At 41.3% G+C, this 16,339-nt stretch overlaps 1 long non-coding RNA gene across 1 annotated transcript; it reads left to right on the forward strand.

Annotated features, from left to right (window-relative positions):
- The first annotated feature begins 2,342 nt into the window (after positions 1 to 2,342).
- On the forward strand, positions 2,343 to 10,049 carry LOC142830043 (uncharacterized). Its single transcript, XR_012905056.2, has 3 exons — positions 2,343 to 2,469; positions 3,594 to 3,822; positions 9,129 to 10,049. It is a non-coding gene; the product is annotated as an uncharacterized LOC142830043 (long non-coding RNA).
- Positions 10,050 to 16,339: the final 6,290 nt, after the last annotated feature.

Genomic DNA, 16,339 nt, shown 5'->3' on the forward strand with positions numbered 1-16,339 from the left:
AAGGATGCAAATGCAGCAGTAATCCTGTTTTCCCCAGCCTCAGAGCTGGTGATCATTTACAGCATTGAGAGCAGCTGCCATCACACCCCATAAAGATGAAAAAAAATCAGTGTGATAACATATTCTGTGGGAAAGAATGTGCAAATATATTTTAAACATTAACATTAGCCAATGTTCATATCATTTTAAAAATTCAGTTTGACACATGCCACATGGCCCTTCATTATTAATTCCATATGTTTTTTGCTTTTTGTTTGAGATGCAGTTAAAATAGATTAGGTTTTCTAGCAGAAAAGCAGGGCATGCTTTTTTTCCTTGCCAAATCTACCCAAGATGAAACTATCATCTAGTCTTCACTGGCAACAGTTGTAATTTCCTAATGTTGGTAAGATGGTTTCATGTTGAGCCCCTATCTGCTGAGAAAGTTTATTTTGGCACTTTTGTTCTTCATTTCCAAAAGCCCATCAGGATTCAGTCTAATGAGAAGCTTTCAGGTTCCAATTTTTGCTATCGTAACAAATCTCAGAAAGTTCCCCTTCCAATCTTAAACCCCCAATCCTTATACACCAAGGGCTATGTCTACACTGGCGCGATCTTGCGCCAGAGATATGCAAATGAGGCTAAGTGTGGAATATCGACGAGCCTCATTTGCATATCTAATGAGCCGCCATTTTGCGGAAGAGGCTCTTGCACCAGAAGGAGCGTCTACACTGCCCCTTCTTGCGCAAGAAAAGCCCTCTGCGCAATGCCGTTATTCCTCAAAATAATCAGCGTAGCAGCATTGCGCAAGAGGCAAGAGGGTTTTTCTTGCGCAAGAAGGGGCAGTGTAGACACTCCTTCTTGTGCAAGAGCCTCTTCCGCAAAAATGGCGGATCATTAGAAATGCAATTGAGGCCTGGCGATATTCCATGCTTAGCCTCATTTCCATATTTCTGGCGCAAGATCGTGCCAGTGTAGACATAGCCCAAGTAGTTTATGCAAACAAAAATTAAATCAGGATTTCAAAACCTCTGTGGCATCAGTACATCTGTTTGGATTTTAATTATTTCAGAATAATGTAGACAGGCTACTCTGTGATAGAAAGTTTTCATATCTCTTTTATACAAGAGCCTTTTATATCTTGATTTTAGTAAGGCTTTTGATACAATGTCACATGACTGTCCTTTTTTTTTTTTAAGGAAATATAGCCTAGAAGAATCTCCTATATGGTGGGTTCACATCTGTTTGGAAAAGTGTACTTAGAGAGTAATTACCAATGGTTCAAAAATCAAGCAGGACAAGGCCCTGCAAGGATCTGTCCTGAATAAGATTCTATTCGATATTTTCATAAATGATTTGGATAATGTCATTAAGAGTCCACTTATAAAGACTACAGCACCACTAAGCTAGAAGGGATTGCAAGCACTTTGGAGGATAGGATTAGCTCTTGACAAACTGAACAAATGGTCTGAAATATATAGGATAAAATGGATGTGAAGTACTACACTTAGGGAAAAATAACCAATTGCACAAATGCAAAATGAAAAATGGCTACCTAGGAAGCAATATGGCAGAAAAGGATCAGGGGCTATTGTGGATCACAATCTAAATATGAGTCAATAATATAAAACTGTTGCAAAAAAATGAGCATCATTCTGGGATATAGCAGGAGTGTTGTAAGCAAGACACAAGTAGTAGTTCTTCCACTCAACACAGCACTGATTGGGCCTCAGCTGGAATACCGTGTCCTGCTCAGGGCAAGACACTTGGGGAAAGATGTGTACAAAATGAAAAAAAATCCAGAGGAAAACAACAACAATAAAGATTAAATGTCCAGAAAACATGACCTATGAGGAAAGATTGAAAATAATTGGGTTTGTTTAGTCTGGAGAAGAGAAAACCGGGGAACACAATAACCGTTTTCAAGTACATAAATAATAGAAAGAAGAGGGAGATAAATTGTTTTCTTTAACTACTGAAGACAGGACAAGAAGTCACAGTCTTAAATTGCAGCCATGGAGATTTAGATTAGACTTTAGGAAAAACTTGCTAACAGCAAGGGTAGTGAAGCACTAGAACAAATTACCAAAGGAGATTGTATAATCCCTGTGTGACAGGGCGCCTGCCCTGCACTGGCCCTTTAAGACCAGGACTCAGGACCTGAGCTGGGGCTGGAAACAGAGGCCAGCTGAAGCTGTTTGGGCTAGGGAGAGCCCAGCCGGCAACTATCTAGGGCAGCACAAATGGCTTGTAGAAGCCAGCTGAAACTATTAGGGTGAGTGAGAGCCCAGCTGGCAGGTGTATAGAGAAGCACAGTTCCCTTAGAAGGGGGAGCCAGTGAAGGGCTGACTGTGGAGGAAGCAGGAGCTCCTAGGAGGGAGACAAGCTGGGGATAGTCAACAAGGGCTGGGAGAGGGCCAGCCAAGACTCCCCTTGGCTAGGGGCTGGAGACAAAACCCTGGTTTGGATGTGGATCACAGCACAGCTTAGGTAAGCAGGGCCGTGGAGATAATCCCAATAACAATGATGAGCAACCCATGCAGACTGTAACTTGCCCTGAGAGGGGCTATATGAGGCCAGTCAGGGGGCACTGAGGCACAGTGGGGGGTGTGCACCCTGACAGATGGTGGAGAATGGGGGTACAGTAACCCCACCTGGAGGTGAAAAGGGGCTAGTGTGAGCCAACAGTGGTCAGTAGGCCATGGGACAAGAGCGGGGAGTTGGGGGGGAAAAATGAATAAGTATTGGAGGGTCTGGGAGGCTCTACATGCTAGGCCATGGAAAAGGTGGAGCTGGCCACTACAAAGGTGCGACCCTGGGCTCCATAATAAACCAGGCTCCAGGAGTTGGGGGCAAGGGCCGAGACTGAAAACTTGTTTTGCCTGTGGGCACAGGGGACACCTGAGGAGGGAGTGCCCCTATGGGGTGGGAGCCAGGAGACCCCACCCAGCTAATAGAGACAAAGGAAGAGCATCCCCTGTGAAGGCAACAGGGGAGGCATGGACATGTTGGGCCTGTGGGGAGCCTGGCCACATACGGAGGGTGTGCTCTAGGAGGACTGGGGAAGCCCCGGCTAGCATGGGGGGAAGGTTGAGGTGACAAAGCGCCGGGAAGAAGACTTGGGACCACCGGCCCTGGATGGCAAGGGAAACCAGAGGGCGAACCGAAGGTGGTTTGGACGTGATCGAAACCAATGAGCCAGAGAGCTCAGGCTGGAGTCCCTCCCCAAGGCCTTATGTGCCGGAACAAGTAGGATGCCGGGAAGCAGGCAGCATCCATACAGAGGGTGCCTATGGCCAGGTGATGGCTGCTGACCTACGGGCGAGGCCACAGGATAGGACAAAGATTACCCTGCAGGTAAGGCTAGAGGGAAAGCCAGTGACTGCCCTGGTAGATTCTGGGTGCAGCCAGACAATGGTACGAACGGAGCTGGTCCCAGAGTGGGAGGCGGCAGGGGGAACTGTCTCAATGCAATGCATACATGGAGATGTCAGAGCCTACCCCACCGGGTGGGTTCGTCTGTCAGATGGGGTAGACGAGGTGATCTGCAGAGTAGCGTTAGCCCTGAAACTAGTATACCCGGTACTACTGGGCTGGGACTGGCTGGGTTTCAGACGCATCCTGCGTAACTGGGAGGAGGACTCAAAAAGGGGAACATCCCGAGACGCAGAGGAGGAGCCCAACCCAGAGAAAACCCTCGCATCAGAAGAAGTAGGAGGGGATGAGGACTTCCAAAGAGACCAACGAAAAGACCCCTCCTTAACCCATGCCTGGGAACAGACTGCAGGCGAGACCGGGAACCCCAATGTGGGAGCAGCTGCCCGACCAACCCCGTGATTCGAGGTAAGAGCCGACCGATTATATCGGATCACGCGGTCAGCCGATGGGCAGACAGAGGTTAGCCAATTGTTGGTCCCCGCAAGGTACCGGAGGCGGGTATTAGACCTTGAACATGCTAATCCCTGGCCAGGTCATTTGGGGCGGGAGAAGACCCTGCAGCATATAACGCAAAGATTCTTTTGGCCAGGGATTTATAAGGCGGTCCGAGACTTCTGTGAGTCCTGCCCTGAGTGCCAGAGGATGGGTCAGGGAGGGGTGCCAAAAGCCCCCTTAGTCTCTCTCCCCATGGTAGAGGTGTTCTTCGACCGGGTGGCTTTAGATTTAGTGGGACCCTTGGAGAGGTCCCGAAGGGGACACCAGTACATATTGGTTATAATTGACTATGCCACCTGATACCCTGAGGCCGTCCCACTCAAGAATACGATGGCGTCAACGCTGGCACATGAGTTGGTGCAAGTATTCTCCCGGGTGGGAATCCCGAGGGAGATGCTAACTGACCAAGGGACCAATGTGACTTCCAAACTGATGACGGAACTTTGCCGCCTCTTAAACATTAAGACATTGCGTACCTCAGTTTACCACCCGCAAACAGATGGACTTGTCGAACGCTTCAATAAGACATTAAAGGGGATGTTGCGGAGGTTTTTCGAGCTAGACTTAAAGGACTGGGACCGATTACTACCAGCACTGTTGTTTGCGGTGCGAGAGGTGCCCCAGGCCTCAACGGGATTTTCCCCATTTGAATTATTTTACGGCCGACAACCCCGGGGCATATTGGACTTATTGCGGGATACGTGGGAGGAACAAGACTCAAGGGTGAAGGGTACAGTACCGTATATTTTGGACTTACAACAGCGACTCCGGACAGCTTGTGCTGACACATTTGCACTAGCTCTCATCAAGCTAGCATGCTCAAAATAATAGTATGGCTGCAGTAGCATGGGCAGTGCCAAGCAGCAGCATGGTCTGGCTTCTCTAAGCAAACTGGCCAAGGCCCAATCGGTAACTACATAGGGCACCTAGCCCATACCACTGCTCACTACTGCCAATGCTACCAAAGTTACGCTACCATTTTTTGCACACTTACCTGAAGGGCTAGCTCAAGCATATATGTGAGCAAGGAATCACACTTCTAGTTCCAAGCATAGATTTAATCCCAGGTTGAAATCCTGGCTTGGTTGAAGTCAATGGAGGTTTTGCAATTGACTTGAAAGGTGACAAGATTTCATCCACATTCCCAAATCTTAAGGTTACTGCAGTCATAACATCCACATCATAGACTCACATCAACATGAAGAATCAATATCATGGAAATCTGAAACAAAAGCCAGGACTATGCAGCACTTTAAAGACTAACAAGATGGTTTATTAGGTGATGAGCTTTCGTGGGGCAGACCCACTTCCTCAGATCATGAAAAGCTCATCACCTAATAAACCATCTTGTTAGTCTTTAAAGTGCTGCATAGTCCTGTCTCTTGTTTCAGCAAGACCAGACTATCACGGCTACATCTCTATTACTATGGAAATCTGAGTCTGTGCCGAATAAGAAATTTAAAAAAGACCTCTCACAGCCTTCTATCCTAACTCATTTCTTCCTGGACTCCTCTGCTTGTAGTAGATTATCATGTTGGTAGGTGATATTTTGGTCTTGTATACCATTAACATTAGCTAAATAGAAGCTTTGGGTGGCATTCTTAGCAAAAGAATGGGTGATGAGGAATCCCAATCTAACTCTAACAATCACTCTGTTAGAGCAGTCCCATTCTTAGTTCCTTCTGCATCTGCCTTCAAGTGAAGTCTTGTGACAGTGTCAGAAATTAAAAAGACTTCAGTGTCTTGCAGAGTCAGTAATAGGAACAGTACACATTGGGGATATATTCTTTGCTATTAAAAAGTTTCTATAGTAATAGCCCTGCTGTGCTCATCTTCTCCAACACTGCTATTGTTTAGAAAGAACGAGGTGCGCCAGGTTCTGCACAACATAGAAGATCTTTTGTGCTACTCTGGTAGCATAAAGGAGCCACAAAGAGGTGTACTGAGTAAAGATAATGGCTCTATACAGTGTCTCTCCTGCCTAGTTATGCTCAGTGATGTAATAGCCTTTAGGTGGCTTTAACAAATCAGTGTTATTTAAAGCAGCCATGGGGTTGCTCTGTATTGTTTTGGGAATCAAGCATGCCCACAGGCAACACCAGAACTGGACTCTAAGGGTGTGTCTAGACTACATTGCTCCGTCGATGGAGCCACGTAGATAAGTGTTCTCGGTAAAGGGAAATGAAGTGGTGATTTAAATAATCGCTGCTTCATTTACATCAAAATGGCTGCTGTGCTGATCAGCTGATTGTCAGCACAGCGCAGGAGTCTAGACGGGGATCAGCCAACCCCAGTACCCTTTGTCGTCAGATCCTTTATGCCTCATGAAAGGATCTGCCAACAAAGGGTTCTGGGATCGGCTGATCCCCATCTAGACTACCGTGCTGTGCTAACGAATCAGCTGAACGGCACAGTGCAGCAGCCATTTTGATATAAATGAAGCGTTTATTATTTACATCGCCGCTTCATTTCCCTTTGCCGAGTACACTCAGCCATGTAGTCTAGACACACCCTAAGAGGCATCTTTGTCAACCCAAATTTCCATTTCTGCTCTGCCCTAGTATTTCTGCAGCTCTCTAGCTTGGTCTTCTAATCTAGTGACTACCCTAGACAAATGTCTATTGTAAGATGAACAGAACCATATTTTACAATGACTGGTCAAGTCCAATGTATTTGGTGCTTTTTCCATTTGTAATAAGCTACTTATGTTTTGTCCTTATTTTGTTAATAGTTTAGCCTCCTGCCCCTCTTTCCACGCCTCCTGGTAGTGAATTAGTTTCTAGAAATAATGGGGAATTTTGTGCATCATTGCTGGCATTGCCACTGGAAAACTTGGGTTGCCATTGCCCCAGCACCCTATTACTACTTGCTCATTAGCAGCACTCTGTATGGAAAACCATAAAAGATCATTACCCCTGTAGTCTAAAGCCAATGTGCCAGCATAATGAAAAACAATTCAGCAGTTCCCTATGCTCTGTTAGTTGTGTTTGTCACAAATGAGTTGTGGAGATTTGGAGTGAATGATCCATATCATATTGAACTGTCCTTTTTATTGCTGACAATTGAAGGTGACTGAAAAGCTGGGTCAGTGTCAGACTGTATCTAATTGGAAACCTTTCCTCATTAATGTTCGGTGTTGACTTGTATTAGTTGATGAAATTAGGACCACAGTGGAATAGATTTTATTACACAGAATGAGCTAGTTGAGCTGTCTTCCATTTCAGTGTTTTAACCCCACCCCCCTGTGGACTCAGGTAAAAAAGGAGCCCAAGAAAGGGGAGATTCTGGTGAGGCAGGATTAAGAGGAAATAGAATGATAATATCAATTCTGCTCGGGAAATTGAAACCATGTGGATATTTATGCCACACTTATTTCAGCAAATCTTTTGTAAAAATACGGCTTTATAGCTCATCAGGGATTATTCTGTGGCCTTGGGTAAGGAATAAATGAAAAACTTTTCCCAGGCAAAAAACTGAAATGGCAAATTTGGGCTTTTGTGCTGGGTTTGTGTTAAAAAAAAAAAATGCAACAATGATTTTTTTCCCCCCACTGCAGTTTCTTAAATGTTGCTGTAAGGAAGAGAAAGCATTCTCTTCAGCAAAAACCCTCTGTTCTATAGCCTCCATTTTGTTGCTTTCCTAGTTTTTGTAAATTGTTTTTAATTAAAAGGAAACAAGTACAAATACAGTGTTTTAACAGCTTCATTGTAACCCTCCATAAATGTAAATACTATTCTTACAATCTGGGTATGGGGATGGACTAGACAAGTAGGTCTTTATATGTTGTATATTAGTCCCCCCCCCCCTGGAGAAACCCTTCCTTCTGCAGGTTGAACCTCTCCAGTCCGGCATTCTCGGGACTGGTGCCGAACCAGAGAATTTGCTGAACCACAGGGGATCAATATTGTTTAGCAGCATTAGCAACACTTCCATAGCTTACTGAGCTCTTAGGGGTAAATTAGAAGTCTGAGAGCCAGAACTGGTGTTCATAAACTTTATGGGACCACAGAAAACATAGCCACACAGCTGATAAGTGGACATCCAGCTAGACCACAGATGGTGCCAGCTTAGAGACTTCTATATAAGAAGTTGCCGGGTAAGAGAGATTCAACCAGTATTTGGAAGCCATCCTCCAAGTGACAGTATGGAAACGGAAAAGTGGCTGAAAACCTAAGTGGCTCTTCATCCCTAGGCTGAGAATCCCTGGACTAGATGATCCACTCAGTCATTCCTACCTTTAAGGTCTTTCTATTTTTGTTCCTGAAATGCTTCAAATTTTCTTAAGCATTTGATGAATGATTTGATTAATGTGGCAATTTATTAATGTAGCAATTTATTAAAGCTTGGTTTATGTGCAGACTACTAGAGCTAATTTGCATACAGGAGCAGATACATAGGTGTTCACAGACTCATTGATAAGTATAAAGTATATGATTTACACATCAGTATACCACAGTTGTAGTAATTGCCAACTTGTGTATATATACAGAATAATCAGAGGCCACCTTTTAGGTCCTCAAGTCACTACTCATGATGGATGAACCTTAGAAAGTTTAGAGGTTCTTGATCCTGTGATGAAGTGAGCATATCTAACCATTTATAATCACCTTCACCTTCTAATGAATTCAGCATCTCATAGAAATTGGCCTTTTGGTCTGAAATCTTGCCATTAACAAAAGCATAAACACGCTCTCTCAATATCTACTAGTTATGAGCTCTTGGTCATGCTACAACCAGAATTCAAACAGTCTTTCATGCGTTATCTCATCCATTCTTCTGGCTAGAACCAGATGGGAAAGGAGATGTAAACAAATGGTGGAATAAATCTATATAAACCTTTTCAAAACAAAAAAATGGCTTTGTACACGTTCAAGAGGAATTTTGTGCCACTTATTAATTTTAATATGGTTTCAACACAATCATTTTAATTTGCAAGGACCTTCCTGGCCCTGCTTGAGGCCTAGGCGATTCTGTAGGGAAGTATGAGATTTGAATTAATTCTGCAAGAGCACTAATCTTGAGTACAGTGGGCTTGTGCCTTTCTGTTTGAAGATGTAGCCTGCTTTGTCTTTCTCTGGTTTGAGGTTCTTATCTGTTATCCTTCTGAATTCTAAGTAATAAAGTAGTGTGTTGCAGCCTTCCTGCAAAACAATTTTGTCTAGCTTCTCTGTATGGAAACAATGAATATAACAGCTTATTTTATTTGCTTTATTCAGCCAAAGAGGATTTCCTATCCATGGAGACTAGAACCAGTGGGCCAGCTGAGTGAAACTATGCCAATTTATATCATCAGAGCATCTAGCCCAAGATGGTTACATATAGAAACCTCATATTGTGGACAGTGAGATGATATAATTTATGGATAATAGGGATGGACAAATTTGCTGAAATTTTTTTCAACAAATACTTTTTGAACACAATGACAGTTTAAAGTTGTCTCGTTTGAAGATTTCTAGTGCTTATTTTCTTTTGTTTTTAAGTGAAAACTGAAATTCAGGGGAGGGTCAGTAATTTCATTTTTTGGTTTCAGTGCATATGTCAAATTTAAAAATGCACAACTTAAACCTACATTTTTCAAAATTGCCTGCAAAAAACCAAAACATCCCCCCCAAAAAATGGGTATTTTTCAACTAGGTTCAGTTAAGAATTAAAAACAAACACGGCCCATTGCCCTAAGAAATGTTGCCCTTCTAAACTTAAAAAAAATATGGCATATATTGCAGAGACAATTTAATAGATTATAGCTGCTTACATACCTCTAAGGTGCAATTGTTTTCATAGTTACATACAGATTTATAAAACACATTTTCCCTTGCTCATTTTTAAGATCTGCACAGCTCTCTTTTCCCTGCTTGTGTCAATTTGTACATCACAGAAGCAAGCTTGATACTACTTGCTACTTCGTGTCTAATCCTAGCGCCACTGGGCCTGAATGGCTTTTCAGATTCAGATTTTGATGTCCTGATTCCTCTCCACTGATGTTGTAAGAAGGCTTTTGCCCCAGCTTTTGAGGACTTCTTTGGCTACACATAAAAAGACAGATTAAAGTTGTATGGTTCTTTCCTCTATCCCCCCCAGAGCTCAACATTTGGAGTGTGATGAGTAATTTGCATTACCACGATAGTGTTCAGAAATAAACCCTGATAAAATGAGATTTTGTGAAGCTTCCCATGTCTCACAGTCACGTTTAAAAGAATTATGGCAGAAATGAAGTTCTAAGAACAACAACTAGGTAGAGGTAGTAGAGGGGAGGAGTGGAAAATTACTTTGTAAAAAGATTAGAGAAGGAATGACATTAACCTGAACAGTAGAGACTGACTCATTCATGTAAAAGCTCTGCTTGTTGCTAATGCAGGGAAAACACACACTGTAGTAATAACTTTGCAGCTTGCAGGATCTCCAAAGGTGAAATTACTCCAGGATGCATTGGAAACAGTTGCTTTTTTAATACCCCTAACCCAGTGGTCAACATGGTTGGTTTGGGTCCTTCAATAATGTCTCCCTGATTCACTTCTACAGTATTTACAAACCCTAACAATTAAAAAAGAGAGAGAGAGAGATCGATAAAATGGATATTTAAACATGGAAAGTTACTGGTTAAACACTGCCTTACTTTTTCTCTCAAATTGTCATTAAATCTTTTGCCTGAAGCTTCAGCTGCTGTGGAAGAAAAGGTGCAGACATTTTGTTGGCACTGAACTTGAAATTCATAATGGGCACATTATTTGGCCACATTATACAACAGCATCATCCATCTGATAAATGAAAATCTTTTAATGGGTGCTCTCTTAATTAAAACAACTTGGAAGAGTAAGACATCAGCTGAAACTGGAACGAGAAGGTCGCTCAATGAGTTTTTTGTCTTTGGAGTCCCTGCTCACATCAACATCAATAGTCTCAGTCAGCATTTCCTATTTTGTTGGGAGAGGGCAAGCTGAGTTTATTTTTTCCCTTCTATTGTAGGAAGGTCTGATGAGGGCATTGAAGCAATGAAGGGAAAGGGGGGGAAATGAATATTAGTTGGACTGTTTGTGGGAAAAATGTATTGTAGTGTAACAACTGCTGATACTGTTACCAGCAAAAATACAACTCTGTGGACAGGGTCATTGGGAGACTGGCAAAGAAGATACACACCAATCAGAACCCTTGCAGAAAACACCCGATTATGGGCCCAAACTAAAACAATAGAGCAGAATTCATTTCAACTGTTCAATAGACACAATCTAAACCCACTTGATCAATATCCTTCTATCACTGCACATCTTTGGAAAAGTTTAGCTCTTCTACCTTTGTAGTTCAGCCCCATCTCTACTCTGGAATTCTATTTAATACCACACATTTGTGGAATTACATAAGTGTTACAGCCACAGAATTTGGCCCTTAAAATTTGTCTTCACAATTTGTTTATTTTACGGTCTAACACAAGAAGCACAGAATATGCATGCACTGAGAATGAAGATTCCAGAAACTTGCACAGCACTGAAATTAAAAATATACTTGTGTAATGTTGTGCAATAGGCCCACTATATTGCATGTGCATACCTCTAGCAAATTTATCAACTTCCCTTGTGGTGTTTTAAACATTTGGTCCTGTAAGTCTCTTTTCACTGATAATTGAATAGGTAACAACCCATTTTTTAACTAATAATTTGTTAGGGGTTACTTTTTGTTTCCAAAGTTTGAGAAACTATGAGGCAAATTCTTGACAATAATAATCCATTTCTAGAAATCAGGGAAGGTTTGTCAACAATTTATAGACAGAAAAAAATGGTTATACTTGTCAGATGTCTTATTCATAACTAGCAATTCAACCAGCACTATCATATATCTGTTCTGGGGTCTTGGTTCACAACAAGTCTTCTTATGCTGACTTATTGCTAAGTTTCATCCCATAAGACACCACTGTGGATATTAATTTATTCTTAAAGCCCTTGCTGCTCTCTTTCCAGAAAAAAAGTTCTGTATTTTTCATTTCTAGAATTATTTTATTTAACTAGGAGCTGCTGTCATTTAAATTGCCATTGCTCTCTGAGTGCACAAGATCAGGACTCTGTCAGTTTGATAAAAATGACAGAGCAGATAAAGAGGTGAAGTGGTAAACACTAAAGATAAAAGCTGTCACCCAATAGCATATGTAGAAGCCACAGACAAAAGACCAATTCAGCCAGGTGGGTTACTAAACCGCCTTCTTGCTTCATTAGAATACTTTCATGTCAAGCCTGTGCAATAGGTCACATTGTGGCAACATGTCAGCAAATAGATATACAGTATCTGTAGAAGTGTTGCAACATCAAAGCTTTTCCACTCCCTCTTTTTGCTCTTCCTTTTAAAAAATGAATCTAACTTTGATCAATGTTTCAAACATAAATCCTGTTTCAACAAGAGCATGCTATCAGTTCTCGTGAGCAAAAATAACAGAAGATAATTGTTCCATGACTCAGCAAAGATGTCATTACCAAGAATGAGTCAAATATTTTAAGTGCATAAGGGTGACCCTTAAGTAAAAAGAAATATTGGGGCAAAAAAGAATGAACGTTTGGGATGTAGCAACACAAGAAAAATAGCTTTTAGAAAAAGATCTGCAGGTGTAGTCGGAGAGACCAGAACAGCTTGGTAATATGACTTTGAATCAGGGACTCTTTACCAGAAATGATCAAATGTTCCATTTAGCACTGAAGAGATGGTTTGGGGATTCAAGTCTGGAGCCAAACTGCTAGGAAATAGGTTATAAGATCTTGTAAACCTACTCAGCTTTTTGAGCCAATTATCTGGGACAACTTGTCTAGAATTCAGTCTGCGTTTGTGCTAAAATAAAATACATATATACATACTCAAGTCTTGGGATTGAACAAAAATAATATAGAAAGGGTTCAAATCTATAAAAACAAATGCTGACTTTTTTTCCCTCCCCCCCAAAAAAATCCCTAATGGCCTATAAGACCCAACCATAACACTGTGATGGAATAAACTTGCCAGATTTATACCCATAAACATGTATCATCTGCTTTTCATAATTTCACAAGTAACAGGAGTCTATCTGCATGGCCCTTGCATGGCTCATAAAGGCACAGCTGCTATAAATCAAAGAAGTGATGGCATTAGTGAAGGGGAGCGAGGGCTGCACGTAGCATTTTTCCTGACCTCTCTGTGAAAGAGTCAAGTCTACAGTTTAATGAAATGAAATCTCTTCCGAGGGAATATGAATGAGGTTGCCTCTAGAGCACTGTTCCGGGGAAATGATTTCAGCTGGCCTCTGAGAAGATTTACACCTAGGTCTCCAGTGTCAGAAGCTAAGGCAGGCCGCATTTACTACCTGAAGACCTTTGAAGAAAGTCACTCCTTATCTTAAAGCCAATAGCAGCCTGTGAAATTGCTTGAAGTAAAAACATTTCTGAGACAGAGATATAAACAAACTAAACCAGAGCCCAAGAAGACTGTGGCTCTCTAGAAATAAAAACATCACCATACATAGGAATTTCCTAAATATAAAAAGGAAGACGATTAAAGATATTAGCCACACAATCAGGACAAAGGGATACAATGAATTAATTATTAATAATAATAATTGGTATTACCATAGTGTCCAAGAGTCTGTCTCATGGACCAGGACTTCATTGTGCTAAATGCTGTACACACCCAGAACAAGATAGTCTCAGCACCAAAGGGCTTACAGTCAAAGTACATAAGACAAGAGATATCATCTGAATACGGAGAGACATGAGGCACAAGTGAATAATATGACACTACTGGTCAGTGTGATTGACAGTGGCCTCAGAACACCAGCAGCCTCATTGCTAAGTGTGTGTTTTAGGTTTTTGTTTGTTTGTTTTTTGCAAGCTTCATGGAAAAGGAATGCTTTTTTAATGAGAGATTCTAAGAAGGAAAATGAATCCCTCTTATGGATACTTACAGGGAGCTCCTCTCAAGTGTAAGGGGTAACACAGGAGAAAGTACCAATGTTCCTGGCCGAGAACTTAACAAGTGGGGGATAGACACTGGCATCATAAGCCTATTGGATATGGGAATTAACATCCTAGCAGTGAATGCAAGATGATAGATAGACTGAGGACTGGCCATGAAGAGCCTTGAAAGAGAAGGCAAGTAGCTTGTATTTCATGCAGAAGTAGGAGATACTGGAGGATGAAAAATTGAAAGGTGACATGTTTGAAGCAACTTACAATGGAAATGCATTAAGAGATCTGGGTTCAAATGAGAGTAAATTAGGGATCATCTTTATCCTGGGTTCTCAGCCTAGAAACTGCGATCATTGTGACGCAGGGGATGCAAGACAGATGAAAAAGTCCCTGCATAGAAAAAGATTGAAACCCACTATTTTTTCTATTCTCTAGTTTATATTTAGCCTTAATACAATGCTGACTTGGAATTCTTTCTAGGGAGTCAGTGAAATAACAAGAGGTACTTCAGGCCAGGTCTGACATGAAGAGAGAGCTGCATGGGGAAGTGTTAGCTTTCCCAAGGAGATCTCTCTACACAGTAGCCTGCCACACTGGCATGAGCACAAATTTATACAATCATATATTATTATCATTACCAACAATCTATGACAAGAAAAGAAAGCCATTCATCTCCCATATGTAGCAATTCCAGTGACCAAACACAACAATTGGGGTGAATGTTAGACTGCCTTTAATTCCTGTTTAAATGGACACGTACCACCTTGCTATATGCTCTCTAGTGGCCAGCCCGAAGAGTGGCTCTAAACCTGCACAACTATTGCCATACCATAGTACGCTGCATTAGCCAACATCCAGAAATAACTTTAAAAGATGGCTTATCAAGTTATTGATGTCTGATTATTTATCAGACAAATGGTGGTATTATTTCCTCTCATATTATTCACACCCAAAGAGTTCACTGTCCAAAAAATGCCACCAATCAAATTCAGCAAATAATTTATTCAAATGTGTAACATCAATCAACATAAAAATTACTCTAATTTTTTCCCCATTATTAATCCAACCCTAATTAGAAACATAGAAAAACCAACCTCAGGGGCACAGTACTTCAATGCACAGCAGCCCCTTCACCTTTGGGCTGAAAGCGTCAAGTTTTTTCTTCAAATCTTTGAGTAACATAATTTTGTTCTCGAGTCAAATCTTTGGAGATCTCTCTATTCCAGTCTTCTGTTTATAGAGGAAAAGTTACTTACATAAACATACACCTACATTGTTATAAGCATTCATTTAGGCTGTCTTAAAATATCAGGGTTCTAACCATTGTAGCTCAAATCAAAATTTTACCACAGGGACCAATATAGGGATTAATAATGGAAATGCTGACAAGTTCCTGAACTACAATAGGCCGAGAATCACCTCTTTTTCTGTGATATTCAAGACATTACAGTATCTCACTGAAGAGCATAGGCAGAAAGGTCAATAATTATACAAAATGAATAATGGGTTTAGAGCAATCACTACATCCAGCTGCTGCAAAGTATTCTAAATCCGTCTGCCAGGTGTCTGCTTGTTTTCCCCGTGGATATAGCCAGCCCTTTCAAGAGAAGAACAAAGGAAATGATATTCCTAGATATCCAGGAAAATGCTTAGCAACATGTGTGAAAACCAAAGGGCTCTAGATACAGGTAGTAGGAACTATGTTTACTTTCTATGGTGGATTGGTTCAGACAAAGAATAGGTTTTCTTCTAACTATAGCAAAATGAATGCCACATACAAATCCTGCAAATCATTACTTCAAAAAGAGTAATAAAGAATTTGTTTTGGCCATGTTCTTTCTCCCTCTGCATTCACTTTACCTGAACATTCAAATGCTCCAGTTTTACTATCAAGCATTTTTGGAAAGTCAATTTTATTGTCACATGCATAAATATTTACCAAGCCCAAAGTCTGAACTCTCCATCACTCTAATAATGTAGTCTCACTCACCCACTCAGAGAACAGAAATAACGCCATGTGCCTTACCTGACCAATAACAACACAGCCCAAATATTCAATAATCCGTTCATCAGGCATATCTTAAAAAGCTCACCAGAAACAAATATTCCATCAAACACTCTTGAATTACATATATCTGAGGAAACTGATCTATTCAGGGTTATTTTGTGACCAGAAGAAACTAATGCTAAAGTTATATGCTCCCTTACAGCATCATAACAATTCCAGTCCAACTGGCAAAGAGTGAACCAGGAAAGTTAGAATTCATAACAATTCTCCTTTTCTAATTAACCATCCCTTTAATTCTTTCCCTTTCATCGTGAATTACTGGTTTTATTTCATTCACAAAAGTGAGGGACCACAAGCAGGACATGTTGCAGACAGGTGCTATGGAAGATTCACACGGAGTTCTGTCAAAGCTTCTAGATCAAAATGTTACATCTGCTATTTTAAACTGAGGCTTCTTTTTCACAAGTCCTCATCAACTGTAGCACATACGTGGTGGGTGCTCTAA

Source organism: Pelodiscus sinensis, chromosome 6, assembly GCF_052426305.1.
Source record: "Pelodiscus sinensis isolate ZL-2025 chromosome 6, ASM5242630v1, whole genome shotgun sequence".
Taxonomy (NCBI): Eukaryota; Metazoa; Chordata; order Testudines; family Trionychidae; genus Pelodiscus; species Pelodiscus sinensis.